The sequence below is a fragment of the Lemur catta genome, chromosome 2, assembly GCF_020740605.2.
Source record: "Lemur catta isolate mLemCat1 chromosome 2, mLemCat1.pri, whole genome shotgun sequence".
Taxonomy (NCBI): Eukaryota; Metazoa; Chordata; class Mammalia; order Primates; family Lemuridae; genus Lemur; species Lemur catta.
Window position 1 is genome coordinate 72,375,766 of NC_059129.1, and position 14,525 is coordinate 72,390,290.

Here is a 14,525-nt window from a genome sequence, read left to right on the forward strand (position 1 = left end):
TAGATTACACACATGCCCAGAGTGGCTAATGAAATTCCTGCTTGAATATTTCCAGTGATAAGGGACTGACTGCTTCCAAATGAGCCTGATCCATCTTTAGCTTCCCTAAATATGGCTAAAAAGATCTATCTTATGTCGTGTTGAATTCTGGTTCTCTGTATCTTTGAGTCTAGTCCAAGTTACATACTCTCAGGTTTGGGCAAAGCCTAAATCTAAGCCCCTATCCTTGTTCTAGTTCTTCATTAGTAGAAGACAGTAATGCACCCTAGTCTTTGATAATACATTTTTGAGTTCTTTCATCAAATGGACACATTGTCTTAGACATGTCTGTCTTTATTTATACCTCTACTGTATAAATAGAGTAATGAACAGTAATGAACACAGAACTACTTGGAAAATCTGACCAACATAAAATAGAGTAGGACAGTTTGTTCTACTCTGGAAATTATATCCTGTGTATGTGTGTGTGTGGACCATCATGTCACTCTGTAGGTAATATATGTCGTGGTCAGGAAAAGTTCTAAGTCTTCTTTTTCATGTGATGATGACAAGTAGCATGTCCCCCATGGAGTCCTTCTGACTCCAGTTAGCTGTCTGACTCCAAAGGCTGGACTTCCACATTTATAGCAATTGAATTTCATTGCATCCAACCCTACCCATCCTTTCAGCCTACTGAGATTTTACTTGGACCCTGATTCATCTACTGTAACACTCTATTTTCTTGTTTCCTTTAAAAAATTAATCATAACTCCAACAATGTCTTTATCTTAATGAACATAAAAATGTTGTGTAGAACAAGATTGAAAAGAGAGTCCTGTTGCTTGCTATTCAAATTTTCTCTCTAAATTGATGATCCTTAAAGCAGTACTATTTAAGATATGTGACAAGCTATGATTAGAATATAACCTATTTAATTATTCATTTAATATTTATGAGTGCACACCTACCTGAAAATACAGCCAAACATTTGAGGATCTTGTAAAATTTAGGATTTTGGGTTTTGATTTCAGGTAAATGGATCAAATAATCTTCCCTTTCAATGGACTAAGTCTTCATTCTTTCCCTATCTTTCTACCCCCACCTTAGTTTATTTATCAAAGAATAAATACACACATGTATTTTTAAATAGGTTCCATTGTTTCATTTATTTTGAGAATCACCAGTGTACATAATCTAACATGCTTTCTATTAGCTTACTCAGCATGCATTGGCATTTTAATTTTACCCTTTGTGTTTTTTCTCTCTTCCTTAGATGGGATGGCAATCCATTTGCCAGTTGGCTGCCTGTACGTTCCTAATAATAGACTGTGACCTAATCACAAGTTTACAGCAATGAATATACTTTATAGGAATTTATCTCTTATACAATTCTCCTATATAGTACACATCCATATAAGCTCAATAAAGTGAAAGATCATGTTGCTCTAAATGGAAGGTCAAGGTTTTTTTTTTAAATTAAAGCTTGTCATATTTTGATTTATATTAAATCCCAACTTTCATAACAACAGGAACAACAAGAACCTGAAGGCTTGCTGTAATTAAATAGCTCTTAGATCAAACACAGGGTCTGTTGGAAGAACCACACTTTGCACAATAATGTATGTTTCATCTAAGCTTTATTTGCTAGTGCCTATTACCATCAAAAAGTGCTGAAGCTATTCATGTCATTGAGTAAGTCTTCATCCTCTAAAAGAAAGTTTAATATGTGTTTAGATTATAGGAAAGAATGATTGAAAATGGTATCTCAAAGCAAATTTTATACCAATCATCATTTAATATGATTAATAACCTCATATTAAACAAATCTATATGTTTGAGATCTGTAAGATTTCTAATGCTCTAATTTCTAATTGACACATGGGAAATAACTTTAAAAATTCATCTGTTAAAAACTTTTATAGAATGTTCTTGAAATGACACAATTATAAAGATGAATGGATTAGTGGTTGCCAGGAATTAGGGCTGGTGGAGTGAAGAGGGCTGGATGTGACCATAAAGGGAGAGATCTTTGTGGTGGTGGAACAGTCTGTATATTAATTGCAGTGGTGGTTACATGAATCTATGCATGTGATAAAATGGTATAAAACCACACACATACACATATATAGTACCAATGTCAGTTTCCTGGTCTTGATACTGTACTGTAACTTTGTAAGATGTACCCATTGGGGAAAACTGGGTGAAAGGGTACATGGGATCTCTCCATACTATTTTTAAAACTTCCTATAAATCTATAATTATTTCAAAATAAAAACTAAAAAATCCCAAATTTATACAATCTATTCATCGTATAGTTCACCCCACAAAAGTTAGCTCAGTATCATTTTACAGATATTTGTCAAGATTAAAGGTAAGTTTTTTGCCTCTAGTCATTTCTGCAATGAAGCAGGACTATAAACAAATAAACTCTAAAATGTTTAAAAGTTACTGAAATAAGAGTTAGGAATTTTGTGATTAAATAAATAAAGTAACCTTACAGAGTTAAAGTAATCAAATAATCAGTTTTCAGCAAGTAATACAAAGTAAAAACCCCCAATTCTCTAAAAACTTAGCCCTGCTAGTTAAGGGGATAAAGTCTCCTCTTTGTTTTTTCCATATTATGGGGCAACACCTATTACCCCATAAGTCATTTGATAACTCAAATAATGTAAAAGGAAGGTTCTCTGAGTCTTCTATTCGTTTAGGTTTCAGGAAGATAATCCTCAGGAAAGAAATTCAGAATTTCATGTGGTTCTCTGTTGTTCATTATCACAGCAGTCAGTTGTATACAGCTAAATTGTTGTGTGTACTAAGCTAGTGGAGTGGGAAATCCCCACAATTTTGAATTTAAACATGAGAACCTGGATAATTTGGTGTTTGTGTATATAGATAAAGTGATATATAGATAGATAGATATAGATATAGTTGATGAGATTACCTTACAGAGTCAGAGTATTTGAGTGACAATTAATCTAAAGAAGCGTGAAGTCTTGCACCAGCACACACCATGAAAACTACGAGCACAGTGACAAATCTGAGTAATACTCAGGACAAATTAGCGTTCTTTAGCTCACATTATTGTTGACAGTCTGTAGCTAGAACCTGAATCTCAGAATTAAGAAGCCCAGAAAAATTTCTCATGCAGCTGGAGATCATTATATTAAGCTCTAGACCAAACATATGGGTCAGAGAATGACAGAGATTTTTCTTCTACATGCTCTTAATCTTAGTCTTGGACTAACCATAGACAACAGATTGAATCTTTTAAGCATTTTCATTACTGTCATAAAACTAAAAAACAAGCAAAAGAACTAAATTTGGGTTCATACAGGTCATACAATACCAAAAAAGAGGTAAAAATGTAAACAAACAAACAAATAACTACAACAACAACAAAAAAAAACCATGAACTGTTGAGTCTGAGAGACTTGGATTCCAGACACATATCTGGTACCAACAAACAACAGCAGTTTGGGCAAGTTATTAGGGAAATTGCTAAATTTGGGCTAGATTACGTTGTGGTTACATTCTCCTTCCTCTAACTTGGCTCTAAATATCAGAAGTTTACCAATTCTTCTGTGTCCAACACTAGTCAGCAAAGGGATGCTGTCCAACATAGTCACTCCAGGATCAAGGGTGACAAGGGCTCTATCTTGAAAGATCTTTCAGCAACGCAGCAGAAAGGGCACACAATAAATTGTATGTGGGCTCTTAATGCTTCCCTGCCACTTCTATTCACATTTTGTTGATGAAAGCAAGTTACACAGCCACACCTAACTTCAGAGGGTGTCAGAAAGAGAGAACTTGAATATTTATAAACAACCCCAGTGAATGTTATATTTTCTTAACTCTTTCAACTTCAGTTTCCTCCCCTGGAAAATTGGAACAATAATACATAACTTACAAGATACTTGAGTGTTTCAGTTCATGGTTACAAGCAGATCTCTGGTGCCACACTGTGTAAGTTGGAATCCCAGTTTTAAGGCTTGTTAGTATAATCTTGGGTAACTTTCTTACTTGCTTTCACCTCAGATTTCTCATCTGAAAAATAATATTCACACCTATTATTGAATTGTGAAGATTAAATCTGTTAATAAAAGCACATAGTATGGGCACGAAGTATTTGCTCTTGGCCCCTAGCATGGCTTCTGGAGCGTAGAGAATCCTCAGTGATGATGGTGGTTGCCATGATTATTTTTATCAGAATAGAAGCCAGGCTTGTTGCTGCCCAGCACTGACTTATTGAATACTTATGAAAGAAAAGTCAGTAAAAATCTAATCAGATTCCACCAAATGAGCTGGATTAGATGATGCAGAATTTTAAAAGTTCTCTGAAGCAATAAGCATGGTAGGTGTAGTCCCCACAAAGCTAGAAGTTTCCTGAGGTTGGGAACATCTACTTGTTTTCTACTCCTGTCCAGTGCTATGGCTGAGCCGAGCAGATGTTTGTGGAGTGGGATGGGCTAGAACGGCCCAGCATAACTGCAGCGACTGCACTATAACTAACAGTGTCTGACCAGAGCTACAGGAAGGCAGTCAGATGCCCCTTCAGCACGTGCACATAACTGGGCTAGCAACACAAAAATTATTTTAAAATTCAAAGTTGGTTTTAAAAACATGCGGTTTTATTTGTCTTTCTAGGAGCATTTAGCCTAGTGTTGAAAGCTTTTTAGTACAGCTAGAAATTCACAGCTTTCTAGTGACTGAATTACATGGTAAAGTTCTGGATATTGTCAGATTTTCAAGTAATCGGCATTACCAAACCACAGAAATAACTGGTCTACCCTATAAAACTTGGAAGTTAAAATAGGATGTATTTTCTGAACCAAAAAGTAAGCACGTTAAGGCCATAACTTACTTGGCTTTTTGGTGAACTCAATGTTACAGAAATGTCTGCAGTCACTCTAAAGTCACAAGACAGTTTTCCAGTCAGTGTGGAGGTAAATTTTATTGTTTAATTATGATTATTTTTAAGATCATCACTTTTGTCTCTTTCAGACCTGCAGGCTCCCAGATAGTACACTAGGGATATGTGTTAAACTTAAGACTTAAAAGTATACATAGTTCAAATTTTCCTAAAAATAATCTTTAAGAATATGCAGGAACTAATGTTATTTTGGTCAAAATATTTCTTTTTGAGTGAGACTTTCCCAAACTTCATAGGAGTGACATTTCTCAGTTATTGTGACAACCAAAAATGCCGGCACACATTTCCAAACACCCCTGTGGGGCTGCACGGTCCTCCGATGAGACGCATTAAAGGGGTCTTCTTAGCACCTGTGACTTGATGCGTGACAGAGTCAAGATTTTCAAGTTTTGCTTGAATATAAAAAGGTTTTATAGTTCAAGCTGAAGTTTGAATTTGGAGTTTTTTTTCCCTTCATAAAAGGAAATCTTAAAAGACAATTTTAACAATCACAAAACATTCTTTTGTTCAAGGAAAGGACAAAAACTCAATCACAGTAACCATTCTAAGAATTAAAAAGAATGCTAAATGTACAATCTATTCGTATTCTTAATTCTGAGGAAAGCTCTAGTTCAAAAAACATGATGGTAGAGGACTTATATTTTTCTAGTCCAATTCTGAGTTACCTGACTGTGGAAAGGCTGAGACATCACAGAATCCAAAGCTGGCAGTGTCTCCTTCGGTCCTCCTGTGGCTCCCGATGGCCCGGTGGGAAAGCCAGCTAACCGTGTCTTGACCTCCTTCCCTGCAACATATGTGAGTGAAGCAGCACAGCAGCCTGGCAACAGCTGAATGCCTTGACGTCAGCCTTTTTTCTCTGGCCTTTTTGTAATTTGGTTGCTTGCTAGAAAATGGGGATCACTGCTATATTGAGCTTTTGAGGGGAGTGGTGTCCTACAAAATGGTATACACTGTAGCTAGTATCTTGAAGTAAAGATGTTTAGTTAAAAGTCACTTTGCTATATGAACTTATGGATGGTGTCATCTTTTGTGCCAGTTTCAGAGAATGTTCCTCAAGACATGTGCTGTCAGTATGTTTTGAGAGAAAGACGATCTGGGAGAAAGCATTTCTCTTAGTAACTGTTTGATTAAGAGTTCTACCTGCCTTATTTAAGATCAGGTGATATAGCTTTTTTAATATTTAATTTTTGAGAATTTTTGTTAAAGTATAATCTACAATTAGAAAAGTGCAGAAATAAATTTCTGGTTGAGGGCTTTTCATGAAGTGACATCTGTGTAACCAGTACTCAGATGAAGAATGGGCACATCCCCAACACCCCAGAAGTCCTGTGCCTCATGCCCACTTCCAGTCATTAGTTCCCACCCCACAAGGTGACTATATCCTGACTTTTGTCACCATAGATACAGCTTTGCCTGTTTTCAAATTAGTATTAATACAAACATATAGTATGTTCCCCTCAGTGTCTGGCTTATTTGGTCAATTTTATGTTTATAAGATGCACTCATAATTTCATGTGAAGTTGTAAATCATTCATTATCAGTGCTGGATAGTATTCTGTTGTATGAATATATCACAATTTATTTATGAATCCTATTGTTGATTGGCTTTTGGATAGTTTCTGATTTGGGACTATTACAAATATGTTCATACAAAAAACATTCTTATTTCTTTTGGAGAACATGGTACAAATTTCTGTGGGGTAGGTAACAACAAAAGGGACATAGGATTTGTTCAGCATAAGCAGAGACCATCAAACAGTTTTCTAAAGTGGTTGTACCAACCTATACTCTCATGGGCAGTGTTAGTACACATCCTTGCCAATACCAGATTTTTTTTGTCTTTTTAATTTTATCCATTTTAGTAGGTATGTTTTAGCATTTAGCTGTGATTTAATTTGCATTTACTTGATAACTAATGAGGGTGAGCAACTTTTTATGTTAATTGATCATCTGCATCTCTTGTGAATTCTCTGCTCAAGACTGTCCATTTTTCTACTGGGTTGCCTGTTTTTTCTTATTAATTTATAGGAATTCTTTATATATTCTGGATATAAGATATTCTACATGTTGCTAATACCTTCTCTTCTATACTTTGCCTTTTCATTTTCTTAATGTTGTCTTTTGATGAACAGAAATTCTTAGTATTATTATAATTCAAATTATCTTTTTTTTTTCCTTTCTGGTTGGTGTTGTAAACTTTTAAAGGAAATCTTGCCCACTCCAAGGTCATAAAGATGGTCTATATTTTATTTCCTAGAAACTTTATTGTTTTTCTTTCCATATTTAGATCCACAGATCATCCTGTCCCCAGTGTACTTTGGTATCTTTATCATAATGGTGTCTCTTGTTGTTATGCTAATACAACACTGTGTGTTATGCCACACTCTCATAATTACTACAACTTTATAATAAATTTTGATATATGGTAGGGTAATTTCTCCATATTTTCTTCAAGATTACCTTGGCTATTCTTTGGTGTTTGAATTGTAAATTTTAGAATCAGCTTATCTATTTCCAAACACACATACATATATGCCTGCTTATATTTTGATTGAGACTGCATTGAATCTATAGACCGAGTTGGGGAGAATTAGCCATTTGACAATACTAAGTCCTCTTCTCTCTGAACATAGTTTATCTCTCCATTTATTCAGATCTTCTTTAATTTATCTCAATACTACTTAGTTTCCAGTGTAGAGATCTTACACATCTTCTGTTAGATTAATCCTTGGGGTATTTGATACTTTTTGATATAAATATTACCTTTTTAAAAAAAGATTTTTATTTGGTGCTGATATATAGGCATACAGCTGATTTTTATATATTAACCATATAGTTTTTCCAATGACAAAGTTAATCAAAATAAAGCCAACAAATCAATGTTGGGATTAATAACCTGTTCACTGAAGTTTTAAATGAAAAGGAAAGCAGAACTATATTTAAATTTATAGAAATCTATGCCACAGTAGTTTTATAGAAATAGATCACCACTAGACATAAAAATATATATTACAAAGACTGAACTAACTTAAACAAATAGAAACAAGGAGATCATGAATTCATAAATGAATAAGGTATACATGACATATAAATAGATGTTCAAATTTAAAAATGGTTTGTTCTTTTAAGTCTTTACAGTACTTGTTTAGCAAAAAATATACAAATATAATGTAAAGATAAATCATCCTTATCAGTATCTAGAGAGCTATAGACTTGAACAGAGTATGGTTCAAATTAAGTTTACTTGTACTACATACAATGATAATTTGAATATATATAACATATGTATATATAACATACACACATATATAGATACAATCATGTAACTTTTTATATTATATAACTTCTTAGCAATATCTTCTCAGTAAATATATGAGGAGACTTTAAAAAGTTCATGGAAAATGTGTGTTATGAAAAAACTATGCATGGATTTCAAAATGTTCTGGCACCAAAGTAAACTTGTACTAACTTATTATAACATCTCTGAACAAGATCTGGTTTCAAGCACTAAGAAGGATAAAACATAAGTTTGGAAGGAGCCCCTATCAGAGCAACATGAATTCTACTAACAAACATCAAATTTATGGTGAAGCTTGGGTGGAAGAATGGTGAAATCATTCATGCTTTACGAAAAATTTATGGGGACAATGCCCCAAAGAAATCAGTAGTTTTCAAATGGATAACTCATTTTATGAAGGGATGAGATGATGTTGAAGATGAAGCCCAAAGTGGCATCCACATCAATTTGTGAGGAAAAAATTTCATCTTGTCCATGCCCTAATTGAAGAGGACCAATGACTAACAGCAGAAACAACAGCCAACACCACAGACATCTCAAGTGGTTCAGCTTACACAACTTTGACTGAAAAATTAAAGTTGAGCAAAGTTTCCACTCAATGGGTGGCAAAACCGTTGGGCCCAGATCAGCTGTAGTCAAGAGCAGAGCTTTCAATGGAAATTTTGAACAAGCAAGACCAAGATCCTGAACCATTTCTTTGAAGAATTGTAACAAGAGATGAAACATGACTTTACCAGTATGATCCTAAAGGCAAAGCACAATCAAAACAATGGCTACCAAGAGATAGAAGGGGTCCTGTCAAAACAAAAGTGGACTGGTATAGAGCAAAGGCCATGGCAACAGTGTTTTGGGATGCTCAAGGTATTTGGCTTGTTGACTTTCTGGAGGGCTAAAGAATGATAACATCTGTTTATTATGGAGTATTTTGAGAAAGTTAGACAAAGCTTTAGAAGAAAAATGCCTGGGAAAACTTTATCAGAGAGTTCCTCTCCACCAGGACAATGCTCCTGCTCATTCCTCTTATCAAACAGGGCATTCTGCAAGAGTTTCCATGAGAAATCATTAGGCATCCACCTTACAGCCCTGGGTTAGCTCCTTTTGACTTTTTTTTGGTTGCTTAATCTAAAAAAAATATTTAAAGGACACCCATTTTTCTTTGGTTAATGATGTAAAAAAGATGGCATTAACATGATTAAATTGCCTGGACCCTCAGTTCTTCAGGGATGGAGTAAATGGCTAGTATTATCACTTACAAAACAGTCTTGAATTTGATGGAGCTTATGTTGAGAAATAAAGATTTTTATCTTTTAATTCCATTTTTCCATGAACTTTTGAAGTCTCCTTGTGTATATATATAACAATGACCTCTCAAGCATGTTTATTTTTGTACTACTTACCCACATCACAAAACAGGCTAGTTAACAATGAGAACATAGGTGGAATAATAATGGTAAACAAAAAGGCTAATAATATTATATAGACAAATCTTGAAGTTTTTCATAGATAATGAAATAAATGTTTTAGAATATTTAAATACACATTGTTTTGAAAGACTGAAAGAGGCAATAATATCATTGAATAAAAATTAGGTATTTTACACAGATACATAGAATAAACAAGATGGTATATCCTGACACATTATATGTTTATTAATATTTGTATGTTCCATGACAGAAAGGATTTTGCTTCTGTTCTAAACTGTGCCTAAAACTACACATAGTAGGTACTCAATAAATATTTCTTGACTGATGGAATGAATTTCAACATATATTTGAATAATCTTTGAAAAACTTACATTCATGTCTGAAAGTTAATATCAATTTAGATCTGGATATCTGAATGCTTTCTCTTTTAATATAGGCTGCATAACTAAAAAGTTACGGCAGAGCAAACACATCATTCCCCTCCTGCTTGAAGCTGCTTTTGCCCTTACCCATATAATCTGAATCTCCTGGCAGAGAGCAAAATTTCAAATATCCACAGTAATTATTTCTCTGAGAAGACTGTAGAACATTGTTTCAAAGAGGGTTTCCATAGCCTGTAGGCAAAATCTCAAAAGGTTAATGACTCAACCAAGCTGGAGTTGCCCAGCAAGCACTTCAACAGTGTCTACCACTGCTGCAAGGCCAGCTTGTTCCAGTACTTCCTTGAAACCACACGCTAAAGTCATTGTATTTATACACATTTTTTGTTAGACTCGTATGAAACAATCATTCCTATTGTATTAGACTCTACTTTCGGCAAGGACAGGGAAATTAAAGTTCCTCTAATACTTTTAAAGTAATATTATAGAATGTCTTTTAGTTTAAATGACTGGTATATGCTCATATGTCAAGACTCTTTATTCAAGTAATTGTGTCCAGATTTGTTTAAGATTTAAAGCAGGCATTAAGTTAATTATTTTAACCTCTTAAGGGCTTGCTATGTAAGAATATACCATATAATTTAAATACTCTCTTTGAAAAGAAGGCTTATTTAATGTTGATTAAAAAAACAAGATATGGACTCAAATTTGGGTTAAGTCAAATTCTAGATAAGATGTTCAATAAATCTTTGATTTGAATGATTTACATGGAAGAAGAAACGAAGAGAATGTTTCTTCTGGTTAACGCTGAACTTAGGAGTTAGTTCTATGGATTTTTCTTAAAATTCTTTTCTTGCACCCTATCCCTTGTCTCTACCCCCCTATCATATCTTTTCTTGATAAGTCTATTAGTATATTCTAGCTTTATAAAGCAGGCCTTATTCATACTGTTTATCTTTACCATTCTTTAAGCATAGGGCTCCAAACTGCCTCTGATCTCTGATAAAATAGCAAGTGCCAGGATGCCAGAACTTTTGCTTTAAAAAGTGCTAAATTCATTGTAGAAATGCAATTCAGGTTAATGGAGAGTTGTTTAGCTTAATATACATGCACTTAATGTTTTGTTGCTTTTATAGACCAGGCTACAGCAACCTACAAAATGTAGCCTCATACCAATTACCAGAACTTTTATCCTTGGGTATTTGGTAATCTCTTTTTTTCTTTTAAAACTACATGATACAGTGAGAAGATAACTAATCTTACAAATTATTTTACATTTCTTAGCATGACTTAGTCAATTCACTTTTTTTCTTTTAGAATTGACTTCACAAACAAACACTGGATAGGATTAATGATAAGATGTATAGGAATATTCCAAATCCGTTTCTTTTTAGTTGATATCCAAGGCAGAGAGAGTAAACAGCCTTCTCCCAGCTTTCTTACTTTCCACAGCTGAGAGTGTAGGATGTTTACAGTATCTGTCGCTCAGTGCTCTCTGGGGCGGGGTTGGCAGTCAGCAGCATAAGCCTCAGGAAATCCAGCACCATTTCAAGATACCATATTATGTTACAGGAAAAGACCAGAAAAGTATACTTGGGACTAAATTATGGCTTTTTTAGGAGTAGGGCTGAAAGAGTGGGTGGGGAGGCCACATGACCCTTACTTTCTTTCTGCCTGCTCAGTTACTGTTCCCTTCCTGTTCTGCATAACCTAGGATTCCTGAGGTCTCCAGCTGTGGCTTTGCACACTCGTGGATTCCGTTAACTTTTAATTTTCAATATTCTATGCTTTCTCAAAATTGTCTTAAAAGATTCACTACCCTCCTTCCTTTAACGGCAGCACATATTTCCTTTCTGACTGTGGGAAGACATGAAATCCAGCTTCTCACTCTCTGAGCTATAATACTTTGTTCCACCTCCCTCTTGCACAGAACTTAGAACAATGGTTGAACTATGCCTACAGACAGAAAACCATCCAATAGTTTAATTGCTGAAAGTTAGTTATTTTCATCATGGATTATACACTAATAAATTCAACTGAATGAGCGAAAAGTAAATATGTTAGAACATAAATTATATGTATAAAATGGTGTATTTCAAGTTGCTAACATAATGCTGAAATTTTAAAAATTTCATATTTGGAAATAAATATAATCAGAGGCATACACGAGTGGACTTAGTTGATTCTTAAGTTTTTTTCTAAGAATGACTTTTCAAATGGTTCTGAGACTTCATTTGCTAAATTGATCTAAGGTGCACAAAATGCTTGGGTGAAGAAAAAAGTCATCAATACCATACATAACAGAACAACAGAACAACCATACCTAAGAGAACACCACATTGTGAACCAAAGTTACATATAATTTCAGACTGTTACAGGATATTCTTTATTCATTCATTCAACAAACATTTGTGCGTACCTGTCATACACCAGCAATGTTTTAAATTCTGGGTGATGAGAAATGAATGGTAATATCTTTGCTTTCAAGAAAGACACAGACTAACCAGCAAGATAGACACATAAACCATTGTTGTAAGTGTGGCAAGTGTTACAGTGGGTCAAAAGACACTTCTGAGTTTGCTGATAGCCAGGCTGAGTCTTGAATATTGAATAAAATTAGGTAGGTGAAGATGGTGCTAATGGGGATTTGGAAGGGTGGGCAATGAAGGGGACAGTGTAGCTTAAAGTGTACCAGAAAGAACAGTCATATGAATAGAGAAAGAAAGACAAAGATAACGTGTGATGAGACTTTTAAGAATTCAGCAGAGTTGGAGCCGAAGATGCATGTGGGTGAGGGGTAGGGGGAAACCACAGGGTGGAAAAGGCGGGGGTCCTTACATGATTATTCAATATTCAGTCCTAGCTGAATATTGAATAATCAAGGGGTTTGGGCATTATCTCCCAATGATGGAGGCCACTGAAAGACGGTAAGCAGGCAAGTGGGATGACCATGTCTGTACTTTAGAGAATTTATTCTAGTCATAAGGCTGCAGATGAACAGAAAAAAAGGCTGCAGAAAACAGAAAAATAACTACTGCAGTAGTTTAGGGGAGACCATGAGAGCCTTAACTAGGGAGAGGGAATAAGAACACAGAGAAAATAAATCTGGGAAGCGAGAAAGACAAAAACAACAGCAGAACTCAGTGAGTGCGTAGTTGAGGGGAGAGGCTCTGAGGAGAGGGAGAAGTCATGGGTAATTCACAAGTCTGGCTTGGGTGACGAGGCCTTTCATGCAGGAGGGAATGAGTAGGAAGAGAGGCGGTGAAGGAAAGAGCTCTGAGGAGTACCCGTGATAGCTTTAATGGCTCTGGGCTGGAAAGTTGACGAATCCATGTTTAGTGAATATTGAATTCTGTCATAACTGAAGGGGTGATGACATTTTGAAGGACTAAACCACATAAACCTCTTCTTTATTTTGCTGTTTCTGCATTTCTGCTTACCCTCTACCTGGCAAATGCCTGTACAGTCTTCAAATCCTAAATCAAGTATTCTCTCATCTGAAGCCTCCTCTGGTCATCACCATCCGTAACACCTGACCCGTCCTCCAACCTGGGGAGGAATTGTTCATTCTGTCCTTCCACCACCGCTATACTCTGTGTATGCCTTGATCACACAACTTAGTACTTAGTACAATTATTTGTTTACCTGACCATCTCTCTACTAGGGAAGAAACACCATGTTTCATTTCATTTCATTTTTAAAAAATCACAACATGTAGCCAGGGTTTGGCACTAAAGAAGGTTCTCAGTAAATATATGATGAATGAATGAATGATGCCATCTAACACCTGACCAATTGTAACAATTTGAAGATTATTCTGGCTTTTAATCTTTAAATAAAAAATTTCAGTTTTTGAAAATTTGTTTTTAATTAGGAAATGTTGGTTCTCATTTGAAAAAAAAATTGTTTTTAAGTTCTCCATTAATTCAAGATTAAGCTGCTTTACTTTTCTAAGGAACTCACAGCTAAGAAGAGAAATTACTGCATTACAAACAATCTTTCCTTAAATGACAGCATTAAGTCCTGGGAAGTTAACTTTCATGAAGGTAGTTCGATTTTTAAATTTATTTTTTTGATGGATTCCAAGTGAAGAAAATCAGGGTACATAGTGAGTGCAGAGAAAGAAAATCCATGTAAACAGTTTAAAAATGGACAAGAATGAAAGGAAATGGCCCTAAAAGTTGGGTCTGAATATTGAATAATCATGTAAGAGTTTAAAATGTTCTAACTGGAAAGAACCACACCCTTACTAAATACAGTCATTAAAATAATTTTAGTTATATGAAATGATTTTAACCACTCAAAGAGAAGTCGAAAAGTTACTGTTGTAACATGGAATTTACTCTTTTTCTTTCAATAGGGCTTTTGATTTAATAGGCATTTTAGACATGTAAAACCAATCTCTGATAAACTAGCACCTGGTCATTTTCAGTTGTGAATGAAAAGACACTTATTTCGAATGTATATTGTATTTGGTCACATTTGGCACATTCTTTATTCAAAAAAATCTTTTTATG

At 34.9% G+C, this 14,525-nt stretch overlaps 1 protein-coding gene across 1 annotated transcript in view; it reads right to left on the reverse strand.

Annotated features, from left to right (window-relative positions):
- Nucleotides 1-1,828: 1,828 nt before the first annotated feature.
- Nucleotides 1,829-14,525, reverse strand: part of LOC123632100 (collagen alpha-1(I) chain-like) — a 52,281-nt gene continuing 39,584 nt past the window's right edge. The window contains exons 4-5 of the mRNA XM_045542220.1: nt 5,572-5,690; nt 1,829-4,020 (exon numbers count right to left, since the gene is read on the reverse strand). The gene's annotated coding sequence lies outside the window, so the exon portion shown is untranslated. The remainder of the gene's footprint in view (nt 4,021-5,571; nt 5,691-14,525) is intronic.